The following is a 12,663-nucleotide window of genomic DNA, read 5'->3' on the forward strand; positions in this document are numbered from 1 at the left end:
ATAGAGGTGTTCAAAAGTATAAGGAGTTTTGACAGAGTAAGTAAGGAGAAACTGTTTCCACTGGCAGGAGGGTCGGTAACCAGAGGGCACAGATTTAAGGTGATTGGCAAAAGAACCAGAGGGGGAAATGAGGAGAATTTGTTTTTACTCAGAGAGTTGTTATGATCTGGATTGCACTGTCTGAAAGGGCGGTGGAAGCAGATTCAATAGTAACTTTCAAAAAGGGAATTGGATATATATTTAAAAAGGGGATAGAGCAGGGAAGTGGAACTAATTGGATAGCTCTTTTAAAGAGCCAGCACAAGCACGATGGGCAGAATAGCCTCCTTCTGTGCTGTATGATTCTTTGATTGTACTGCACTCTGTAATAACTGGCAATGCCTCCAGTGGGATGGAACACTCCTCTATAGCAGTGCTATGGGGATACATTGAACACTTGGCTGGATTTTGTGAATGGAGGCGAGTTGGAGGCGGGACAGCTGCTTGTCGTGTCAATGTCCCGCCTCCATCCTCGCCTGACCAACCAGAGGGATTTTCCCCTGATTGACCTTGTTAAGCCCGCCCTGCGGGCTCAGCAGGCCAATTAGGGAGGAGGTCACTGACAGATCACGTCAATGTCAGACGTGCTAACTGTCAAGACTTCTTGAAAGAAGAAATGTCAGCGTTTGACAGCTCTGTGAAGCTGTCAAACACTGACATTCTCTTTAGTTTGATGAGTCCTTGTGTTCAGGACTCATCAAACCTTTCAAATTTGTAAATTTCACATGGCTGTTGGAACGGAGGTTCCAGCAGCCAGTCTGAAAAATTGACAAGCAGGATGTCGGCTTTCTCGAACCACCACTGCTAAAGGCTGTTGGAAGAAAACAAGGTAAGTGAACACTTTTTTTAAACTTATCACTCACCTTGCATACTTACCACTCCACACGTGCACCCATCACTCACCGCTACACCTTACTTCCAGGTGCCTCCGATCGCCGCAGACCTCCTCCACATCTCCTCCAACCCGACGGGGTTCTCCGAGGTCGGGAAGCCTTCACCTGTGAAGGTAAAATGGGACGAATCCTTTTTTCTGCCTGTTTACCTGTTAACAGACAGTTAAAAGGATTAAATGGCTTTCCCGCCTCCAAGAGACAGGACCCAAAGCTGCACATCTTTCCGCCTCCTGGCAAAAGGGCACGGAGGCGGGATGGGGGTGGCTTTGCCATCCGCCCCCACTTTCTCGGAGTTTACCAGCTGTCCCGTCTCCATGCCCGCCTCCTCGGGGCTTGGAAAATCCAGCCCTAACTGTTGCTTCGTACAACAAACTCACAGGCCTGAATGTGATTGGTGTGCTCATTTTTGTTTTGTCCAGACCAACACAATTCTGCACATCTTTCTCTTTGTTGGGCTTTATTATCAAGGTCTTACGAGTGGGACTACCTTAAGTAAAAGCATTTAAACATGGGTAAAAGTGAAAGAAAAGTTGACATCTGCTATCTGCTGGTCCTGCTCCCCCTGTACTTATGCCTGTTCAAAATGAGGTGTTCAATTCGCCTTCATTTCCAGCACCCTCCACACACCAATGTGTTTGCTTGAAGTTCTAATTAGGGGCAATAGATTCGGGACGGTGTCCCTTTAAGATGATTTTGATGGCATTTGCACCACGCTTCCAGAATAACGCTCCTCCTACTCAGGCAATTTATAAACCGAGGAACAACAGCTTGATTTTCTCCATATGGAGAAACATTTCTCCTGTGTTTCAGCTGAAGTCTTTGCTCAGCATGCTGCGTACACTCAGCACTGGGTTTGTAATTCTGTCCTAGTTGAGTATTTCTTTTATAGAGCCCTCAATCACTTCTTTTGCCAAAAAAGCTCTTCTGCCTACTCTTGAATATGTTCATATAATCCACCTGCATTATCTCCCTGAGCAATCTGTTCACCATCCAAGGATCATAGAACGTTACAGCACAGGTACAAGCAAAATGAGGTTACATTAAGTGTTCAACAGCTTGTATTTATATAGTGCCTTTAACGTATTAAAACGTCCCAAGGTGCTTCACAGGAGTATTACAAGACAAAAAATTTGACACCAAGCCACATAAGGAGAAATTAGGGCTGGTGACCAAATGCTTGGTCAACGAGATAGGTTTTAAGGAGCGTCTTAAAGGAGGAAAGCGAGGTAGAGAGGCGGAGAGGTTTAGGGAGGGAATTCCAGAGCTTAGAGCCTCGGCAACAGAAGGCACGGCCACCAATGGTTGAGCGATTATAATCAGGGATGCTCAAGAGGGCAGAATTTGAGGAGTGCAGATATCTTAGGAGGTAATGGGGCTGAAGGAGATTTCAGAGGTAGGGAGGGTAGAGTGTGGGAGGCTAGCCAGAAGTGCGTTGGAGTAGTCAAGTCTAAAGGTAACAAAAGCACAGAAACATGCCATTCGGCCCAACTGGTCTATGCCAGTGTTTATGCTCCACACACCTTACTTCATCTCACCCTATCAACATATCCTTTTATTCCTTTCTCCCTCCTGTACTTATCTAGCTTCCCCTTAAATGCTAGATATATGCTATTCACCTCAAGCACTCCTATGGTAGCACATTCTAACCACTCGTTGGGTAAATAATTTTCTTCTGAATTCCCTATTGAATTTATTAGTGAATCTTATATTTATGACCTCTAGTTTTGGACTCCCCCACAAGTGGAAACATTTTCTCTATGTCTACCCTATCAAACCCTTTCATTATCTTAAAGACCTCTATCAGGTCACCCCTTAGCCTTCTCTTTTCTAGAGAAAAGAGCCCCAGCCTGTAAAATCTTTCCTGATAGCTATAACCTCTCAGTTCTGGTATGAGTGTATGAGAATAGATTGGCAGCTAACATAAAAGGGAATTCAAAAGTCTTCTATAGGCATATAAATAGTAAACGGGTAGTAAGAGGCGAGGTGGGGCCAATTAGGGACCGAACAGGAGACCTACGCATGGACGCAGAGGGCATGGCTGAGGTACTAAATGAGTACTTTGCATCTGTTTTTACCAAGGAAGAAGATGCTGCCAAAGTCATAGTGAAAGAAGAGGTAGTGGAGATACTGGATAGGATAAAAATTGATACTTAACGTAGATAAGTCACTAGGACAGGATGGGATGCATCCTAGGATGCTGAGGGAAGTTAAGGTGGAAATCGCGGAGGTACTGGCCATAATCTTCTAATCCTCCTTAGATACAGGAGTGGTGCCAGAGGACTGGAGAATTGCAAATGTTACACCCTTGTTCAAAAAAGGGTGTAAAGATAAACCCAGCAACTACATGCCAGTCAGTTTAACCTCAGTAGTTGGGAAGATTTTAGAAACAATAATCCGGGACAAAATTAACAGTCACTTGGACAAGTGTAGATTAATTAAGGAAAGCCAGCACGGATTACATAAGAACATAAGAAACAGGAGCAGGAGTAGGCCATTCGAGCCTGCTCCGCCATTCAATGAGATCATGGCTGATCTTCTGCCTCAACTCCATTCACCGGCCCTATCGCCATATCCCTTGATGCCTTTACTAGTCAGAAATCTATCGACTTCTGTTTTGAATATACCCAATGACTGAGCCTCCACAGCCCTCTGGGGTAGAGAATTCCAAAGATTCACCACCCTCTGTGTGAAGAAATTTCTTCTCATCTCAGTCCTGAATGGCCTACCCTTTATCCTGAGGCTGTGGCCCCTGGTTCTAGACTCCCCAGCCAAGGGAAACATTCTCCCAGCATCCACCCTATCAAGCCCTGTAATCATTTTGTATGCTTCAATGAGATCCCCTCTCATTCTTCTGAATTCAAGCGAATACAGGCCTCGTTTACTCAATCTCTTCTCATACGACAGTCCCGCCATCCCAGGAATCAATCTCATGAACCTTCGTTGCACTCCCTCTATGGCAAGTATATCCTTCCTTAGGTAAGGAGACCAAAATTGTACACAGTACTCCAGGTGTGGTCTCACCAAGGCCCTATATAATTGGAGTAAGACTTCTTTACTCCTGTACTCAAATCCTCTTGTAATGAAGGCCAGCATACCATTTGCCTTCCCAATGGCTTGCTGCACGTGTACATTCACTTTCAGTGACTCATGTACAAGGACACCCAGGTCCCTTTGAGCATCTGCATTCCCCAATCTTTCACCATTTAGGAAATACTCTGCCTTTCTGTTTTTTCTACCAAAGTGGATAACTTTACATTTATCCACATTATATTCCATCTGCCATGTTCTTGCCCACTCACTGAGCCTGTCGAGATCCCCTTGAAGCCTCTTCACAACTGACACTGCCACCTAGCTTTGTATCATCAGCAAATTTGGAAATATTACATTTAGTCCCCTCATCCAAATCATTGATATAGATTGTGAATAGCTGCGGCCTAAGCACCGATCCTTGCGGTACCCCACTAGTCACAGCCTGCCATCCTGAAAAAGACCCGTTTATCCCTACTCTTTGTTTTCTGTCTGATAACCAATTCTCAATCCATGCTAGTATATTTCCCCAATTCCATGTGCCCTAATTTTGTTCACCAACCTCTTGTGTGGGACCTTATCGAAGGCCTTCTGAAAATCCAGATACACCACATCTACTGGTTCCCCTTTGTCTACTCCACTAGTTACATCCTCAAAGAACTCCAATAGGTTTGTCAAACAGGATTTCCCTTTCATAAATCCATGTTGACTCTGCCCAATCTTACTATTAGTTGCTAAGTGCCCAGTTATTGCATCCTTTATAATAGATTACAGCATTTTCCCAACTACTGATGTGAGGCTAACAGGTCTGTAGTTCCCCGTTTTCTCTCTCCCTTCTTTCTTAAATAGCAGGGGTTACATTTGCTATCCTCCAATCTGCAGGAACCGTTCCAGAATGTATAGAATTTTGGAAGATGACAACCAATGCGTCCACTACCCCAATGGCCACCTCTTTCAAAACTTTAGGATGTAGATCATCCGGTCCTTGGGATTTATTGACTTTTAGTCCCATTAATTTTGCTAGAACTGTTTTTTTACTAATAATAATTTCTTTAAGTTCCTCATTCTCGCCACACCCTTGGTTTTCTCGTATTTCTGGGAGGTTTTTTGTGTCTTCCTCTGTGAAGACAGAAACAAAGTATTTATTTAAGTTCTCTGCCATTTCCTCATTCCCCATTATAAATTCTCCCGCCTCTGACTGTAAAGGACTTAAATTTACCTTCGCCAGTCTTTTCCTTTTCACATACCTATAGAAGCTTTTACAATCCGTTTTTATATTTTTCTCTAGTTTGTGCTCATATTCCATTTTCCCTTTCTTTATCAATTTCTTGGTCCCCCTTTGCTGATTTCTAAAAGGACCCCAATCCTCAGGCTGACTGCTTTTCTGGTAACTTTATAAGCTTCCTCCTTTGACTTAATACAAGCTTTAATTTCTTTTGTTAGCCATGGTTGGATCACTTTTCCTTTTGGGTTTTTATGCCGTAGAGGAATATATGTTTGTTGCAAATTATGCATTATTTCCTTGAATGTTAGCCATTGTATGTCCACCTTCATACCTTTTAGTGTAGTCTCCCAATCTATCATGGCCAACTTGCCCCTCATACCCTTGTAGTTTCCTCTGTTTAGATTGAAGACCTTAGTTTCAGATTGGACTACATCACTGAAATAAAGAATAGATTTGCCTTCCAAAGTTAGGCTTTATTAACTTTAAAATCGGCAGCATATCTTTCTACATCCAGTCCCAACTAAAGCTAGAAAAGGACTGAATTTAAGGTAGCCACAACACATCATGTGATCATCAACTACCAATGAGATTACAACACATATCCCAAGGCAGTTAATAAACAACGAATCACAATACTTTTACTAATCAAGGAATAATCACCACATTCACCCCTCCTTTAAAATATACTCCAACCTAATAACTTTTACAATTTACAATTAATTATTTACAACTAAACTATGCACGAGAATAAAACTATTTACATAACACAATACTAAATGAACAACAATAATAACATTACGCATAAGTATTAAGTATCTCTCAACTAAAACAATATACTATAATATTTCAACAATTTTTAAAACATTACTATCAATTTAAAAGTCCATTTTCAATCGGTTGACCGGATATCTTGTTCGTGTCGACCTTCTTAACCTTGGTGAAATTCCTTGCCCTTCCATGCCAGAAGGCACAGAAGTATCTTCAACAGGAAGGCTACCCATATCCCGATTCTCAACGGTTTCCAGATTAGAAATCCCATCAGAAGATGAACTGGGACGGTCATAAACATCTATCAAAGGCTGACTAATAGAAGTATGATTATCTGCAATCAGATTGGAAATATTCGTAGTATCTGTAACAGCATCCACATTATCCGAATCATGACCATTATTATTATCCTCAGAAGAGGGCTGGCCCCCACAAGGAGCCAAGTCTTTAATTGAAACAGTACTTTCTTTCCCATCTTGGAATCGAATATGAGCATATTGGGAATTTGCCTCCAACAGCTCCACCAAGGGGTCATCTTTTGACAATCTAACATGGCGTCGAAGCAACACAGGTCTCTGCATAGTAAGCCATGAAGGTACCGAATATCCTGTAGTAGATCGCCGCGGATAGTTAAAGAGCCTTTCATGGGGGGTCACATTAGTAGCCGTTGAAAGCAATGATCTAATGGAATGCAGGGCATCAGGCAGTACCATTTCCCACTGTGTATTCTTAAGGTTCCGGGATGTCAACGCCAACATAACTGCCTTCCAGATCACCCCATTGTATCGTTCGCACTGTCCATTACCCTGGGGATTATACGGGGTAGTTCGACTAGTAGAAATTCCCCGACTCTGAAGGTATTCCTTCAACTGGAAAGACATAAAAGAACTTCCCTGATCCGAATGGATATACGCAGGCATCCCAAAGATGACAAAAAGTTGAGTCAAACATTTAATAACTGTAGCAGCTGATACATCTTTCCACCAGCCTCAAAGGCCGTATATGGTTGATCCTTCTTAACAATAGGAATCTGATGATAAGCACTCTTTAAATCAATAGTGCTAAAAACTTTATACCGAGATACTTTATTGATAAGCTCATCAATCTTAGGCAAAGGGTACGCATCTAATTGAGTATACCTATTAATAGTTTGGGAATAGTCTATCACCATTCGTTTCTTGTGTCTCTCGTTAGTCGTGACAACTACCTGTGCTCGCCAAGGCGAACAACTAGGTTCAATGATTCCTTCCAATAAGAGACGTTGAACTTCAGAATTAATAAATTCTCTATCCTGACTACTATATCTTCTTGACTTGGTAGCAATTGGCTTACAATCCGACATCAAATTGGAAAAAAGTGATAATGGAGGAATAGATAAAGAGGTTAATCCACAAATAGATAAAGGTGGCTTAGTCCCTCCAAATGAAAGACTAAGAGACTCGTGTAACTGAAGCACATCATGTCCAATCAAAATATCCACACAGAGATTAGGCAAAACAGATAGGCGTATATCAGTATACGTATTACCCAGAAGAACCATTTTCACAAAGCAACAACCAGCTATTTGTGAAGTAAGGGTCGTCTGAGCCATACACACCTGATACGTAACAGGCGAAATTTTCAAATGCTTCTCCTTCGCAAACTGAAGACTTATAAAACTCTCAGTACTGCCCGTATCTATAAGGACCTTCACTTCCAACCCATTAACTTGAGCCGTAACTATAGCTTTGTTTAGGCCATGAGCAAATGCAGCAGAAATTGATGCAATAAACGCCCTATCTAAAGGCTGAATAGTCACAGAAGAGGTAGTGGAGGAAGACCCTCCCACACCAGGAGAAGGGAAGGTAATTGAACCTGATGATTTGCACACACGTGCATAATGACCTCTCTTGCCGCATTTACTACACACAGCCTCCCGAGCAGGGCACTTCAGACGAGGGTGCCGGATATTCCCACAAAAATAACACTTCTGAATCCTAGAGGCAACGGCCGCCGAAGTAGAAACTGTTTCAAAATCTAGTAAACCACTCCCATTAAGTCCACATAATTCCTTTTCATCCGAAACTGCCGAAACCATAGTCGCAGGCCGATTAAAAAGAGCATAAGAATCCGAACTTCTCTGAGCCATATCCAATGTAGAAGCTTGCTCAAAAGCACTTTTAAGATCCAGAGTCTTATTTTCTAACAACCGCTGACGAATTGATCTAGACAGTAATCCATTAATAAAAGCATCCCGTACCGATTCATCCTTATATTCTTCAGCCGTCACAGCCTTATAATTACAGTCAACACTAAGGCACCGAAGTGCTTGTAAATAAGTATCCAAAGATTCTCCCACCTGCTGCCTACGGGCAGATAGAAGATGATGTGCAAATACCTCATTCTTTGGTTTAACAAAAATATTTTCCAATGTAGAAGTAGCCTCTTCATAAGTTTTACAGTGCAAAATATATTTATATACATCCGGGTCAATGTAGTTGATCAGCATATTCAGCTTATTTAGAGCCTCTTGATCCAACACACCCAAAAAGTTTTTAAATGTACAATACCAATGTTTCCACTTATCATCCACTCCAGCAGAATTGGGGTCAGCCTTGAATCGTTCTGGTTGAAGATATCGCTCCATTCTAACATAAAGTTAATAAATTGAAATAAAGAATAGATTTGCCTTCCAAAGTTAGGCTTTATTAACTTTAAAATCGGCAACATATCTTTCTACATCCAGTCCCAACTAAAGCTAGAAAAGGACTGAATTTAAGGTAGCCACAACACATCATGTGATCATCAACTACCAATGAGATTACAACACATATCCCAAGGCAGTTAACAAACAACGAATCACAATACTTTTACTAATCAAGGAATAATCACCACAATCACTCTCAAACTTAATGTAAAAGTCAATCATATTATGGTCACTTGTCCCTAAAGGCCCCTTTACTACAAGATTATTGATTAGCCCTTTCTCATTACACAGTACCAGATCCAGAATAGCCTGTTCCCTGATTGGTTCCTCCACATACTGATCCAGGATTTGTTAAAGGCAAATTGTGTTTAACTAACAATCAAATTTTTTAATGAGGTAACAGAGAGGATGAGGGCAATGCGGTTGACGTGGTGTACATGGACTTCTAAAAGGTGTTTGATAGAGTGCCACATAATAGGCTTGCCAGCAAAGTTGAAGCCCATGGAATAAAAGGGACAGTGGCAGCATGGATATGGAATTGGCTAAGTGACAGGAAACAGAGAGTAGAGGTGAACGGTTTTTCGGACTGGAGGAAGGTATACAGTAGTGTCCCCCAGGGGTCAGTACTAGGACCACTGCTTTTCTTATATTAATGACTTGGACTTGGGTATACAGGGCAAAATTTGCAGATGAGACAAAACTTGGACGTATAGTGAACAGTGAGGAGGATAGTGATCAACTTCAAGAAGACAGACAGACTGGTGAAATGAGCGGACACATGGCAGATGAAATTTAATGCAGAAAAGTGCAAAGTGATACATTTTTGTAAGAAGAATGAGGAGAGGCAATAAAAACTAAAGGGTACAATCCTAAAGGGGGTGCAGGAACAGAGAGACCTGGGGGTATATGTGCACAAATCATTGAAGTTGGCAGGGCAGGTTGAGAAAGCGGTTAATAAAGCATACGGGATCCTGGGCTTCATAAATAGAGGCATAGAGTACAAAAGCAAGGAAGTTATGATGAACTTTTATAAAACACTGGTTTGGCCTCAACTGGAGTATTGTGTCCAATTCTGGGAAGGATGTGAAAGGATGTGAAAGCCTTAGAGAAGGTGCAAAAAAGATTTATGAGAATGATTCCAGGAATGAGGGACTTCAGTTATGTGGCTAGACTGGAGAAGCTGGGGTTGTTCTCCTTGGAGCAGGGAAGGTTGAGAGGAGATTTGATAGCGGTGTTCAAAGTCATGATGGGTCTAGACAGAGTAGATAGAGAGAAACTGCTCCCATCGGCAAAAGGGTCGAGAACTAGAGGACACAGATTTAAGGTGATTGGCAAAAGAACTAAAGGCGACATGAGGAAAAACCTTTTTACGTAGCGAGGGGTTAGGATCTGGAATGCAGTGTCTGAAAGGGTGGAGGAGGTAGACTCAGTCGTGGCTTTCAAAAGGGAATTGGATAAGTCCCTGAAGGAAAAGAATTTGCTGGGCTACGGGGAAAGGGTGGGGGAGTGGGACGAGCTGAAGTGCTCTTGCAGAGAGCCGGCACGGGCTCAACAGGCCGAATGGCCTCCTTCTGTGCTGTAACCATTCTATGATTCTATCGTATCATCCTTGTGAATCTTTTTTGCACCTTTACCAATGCCCCTATATCCTTTTTTTAATATGGAGACCAGAACTGTGCACAGTGCTCCAAGTGTGGTCTAACCAAGGTTCTATACAATTTTAACATAACTTCTCTGCTTTTCCATTCTTCTATCCCATTCATACTCTTATTGGCCCAGAAATTTGGGTCGGGGGCTTCCCGCGGGTGCAAGCCTCCGACCTGCACCTACCTAGCACACCGGCCATTGAGCTGTGGGCCTGCGTGGGATTCCGATCCTGGGCCTGCTCCAACTGCCGGCGCGCAGTGCTTGCGTATCCCAGGGGCGCAGTTAGTTCGATGCGTCCCCTGGGATCACATGGGCCATGGAGAGCCAATGGTAGCAGGGAATGCTTCATTCATAAAATTGACAGGAAGAGCTGTCAAAAATATAAATACTATAAGCCCCAAAACATCACTAAAACTTCAAATAATTTTTTTTTAAAACATCACGGCCTAGAAATTCAGTATCGCCACGTTTGGGGCGCTACAGTCGAGCGTGCGCTAAATTTAGCGCCCGGCGCAACTTAGCACCACCTTCACCGAAATTGAGTTGCATCGCCCCAAGAGGTTGCTGCTGCGCTAAAGCAGGCGGTGCACGACTATCCTAAGGCGCTAAGCCGGTGAGCCGAGGCGCTACTGTTAAGTCTGTGTGTTCCAGTTGTATTAAGATTAATTACTGACACAGACTACAAGAATAAAGTTTCAACAGGTCTTTACTAGTTGGAGGTCCTCTTTTTATTTGAACCAAAATTTAAAATTTAAACCAAATCAACTGTAAATAAACAAAAGTTCAACTAAACCTTAATAAATCAAATTAAAATTTGGTGTTCCAAATTGACGATGCACTCCAGCCCCCGCGGCGCCCAACGGTCGCGGAAATACTCAAGCGTACCAGCGGACACCGCGTGCTCCATCTCCAGGGCCACCCGGGCGCGAACATGGCCGCGGAAGAGAGGCAGGCAATCCGGCTGGACGACCCCCTCGATCGCCCGCTGCCTGGACCAATTGATTGCTCTTTTAGCCAGGCCCAGGAGCAGGCCCACAAGGAGGTCCTCCAGCCTATCCGCTCCCCTCCGCACCGGGTGACCGTAGATCAAGAGCGTGGGACTGAAGTGCAACCAAAAATCGAGGAACAGCCCCTTTAAGTAGTGAAAGAGGGGCTGCAACCTCTCACACTCCATATAAACGTGGAAAACGGACTCCTCCAGGCCGCAAAAAACACAGGCGGCCTGGGAGTCCGTGAACCTACTTAAAACCTTATTGCACGGGACCGCTCCATGCAACACCCTCCAGGCCAAGTCCCCGATGGAACAAGGGAGGACTCCTGCGTAGAGAGCCCTCCATTGGGATCCTCCGCCACCGCCAGTCGGCAAGACGCCACGCCAAGGCGTGTCTGGACGGCAGACGAAGATGGCAAAGTGGAGAGTGTGCAGGAGCAGCCCGTACAGGAAACCCCTCCGCGCGGAATGAAAAGGCACGGAGGGTATTTCCTCGAGATGGCTCAAGTTGTGAGGCGCCGGCTCCCGAGGGGAGTTTCGGGGCCGGGCGCCAATAAGGAATTCCGTCCGGACGGGGGTAAGCTCGGACGGGATCGCCCCATGTGCTTGAGCCGCCTCGATACACCTAGTGGAATCGGGGCCCAGTGCCACTTTCACCGACTCGATGGCTTCGGCCGCGAGCCGGACGTTGGCCCAGGACAGGCGCCACGCCAGCTCCTCCGGCGCCATCCAGCCCGCTCCTCCAACATCGAGCAGGTCCCCGACTCTGGTCACACCGCCAGCCACAGCCCCACCCTCCGCCAGCCGCCCGAACCCACATTCACGGAGGTGCGGATTCCTGAGCAGCGGCTCCCGAAGGAGAGCCGCCGCTCCTGACGGGGGAGAGCTCCGCCTGGAAGCGAAATAGTTCCAAACCCATAGTAGTTCCTGGTAGAAGAGAGGCAGCTCCTGCAGGCCGACACGCCTGCAGCCCACTTTCACAAACAGGAGCTGCGTGTCGTAATTGAGGCCGTGCAGCTGACGGAAGAAAAACGTCGCCAGCGCACACCATCTCGGAGGATTCTCTATGTACAGGTATCTCTGCAGCGTCTGAAGACGGAAAGTCGCAGCCTGGGTGCGAAGGCACACCAGCGCCTGACCGCCCTCCCTAAGCGGGAGACACAGAACCGCAGCAGAGACCCAGTGCTTCCTTTTGTCCCAGAAGAAGTCGATGAGCTTCTTCTGTATCTTGGCGACAAACGCAGGGGGAAGGATCAAAGTGACCAACCGGTACCACAACATGGCAGCCACCAGCTGGTTTATGACCAGCGCTCGACCCCTGTAGGACAACACTCGGAGCAGTCCTGTCCAGCGTCCTAGGCGAGCGGTGACTTTGGCCTCCAGCTCT

At 44.8% G+C, this 12,663-nt stretch overlaps 1 protein-coding gene across 1 annotated transcript in view; it reads left to right on the plus strand.

Moving 5' to 3' along the window:
• LOC147113185 (uncharacterized) overlaps positions 1-12,663 on the plus strand; it is a 145,295-nt gene that overhangs the window by 43,570 nt on the left and 89,062 nt on the right. The window lies entirely within an intron of this gene.

The sequence above is a fragment of the Somniosus microcephalus genome, chromosome 9 (assembly GCF_052327205.1).
Source record: "Somniosus microcephalus isolate GS21.2 chromosome 9, FLI_Smic_1.0, whole genome shotgun sequence".
NCBI classification, from domain to species: Eukaryota; Metazoa; Chordata; class Chondrichthyes; order Squaliformes; family Somniosidae; genus Somniosus; species Somniosus microcephalus.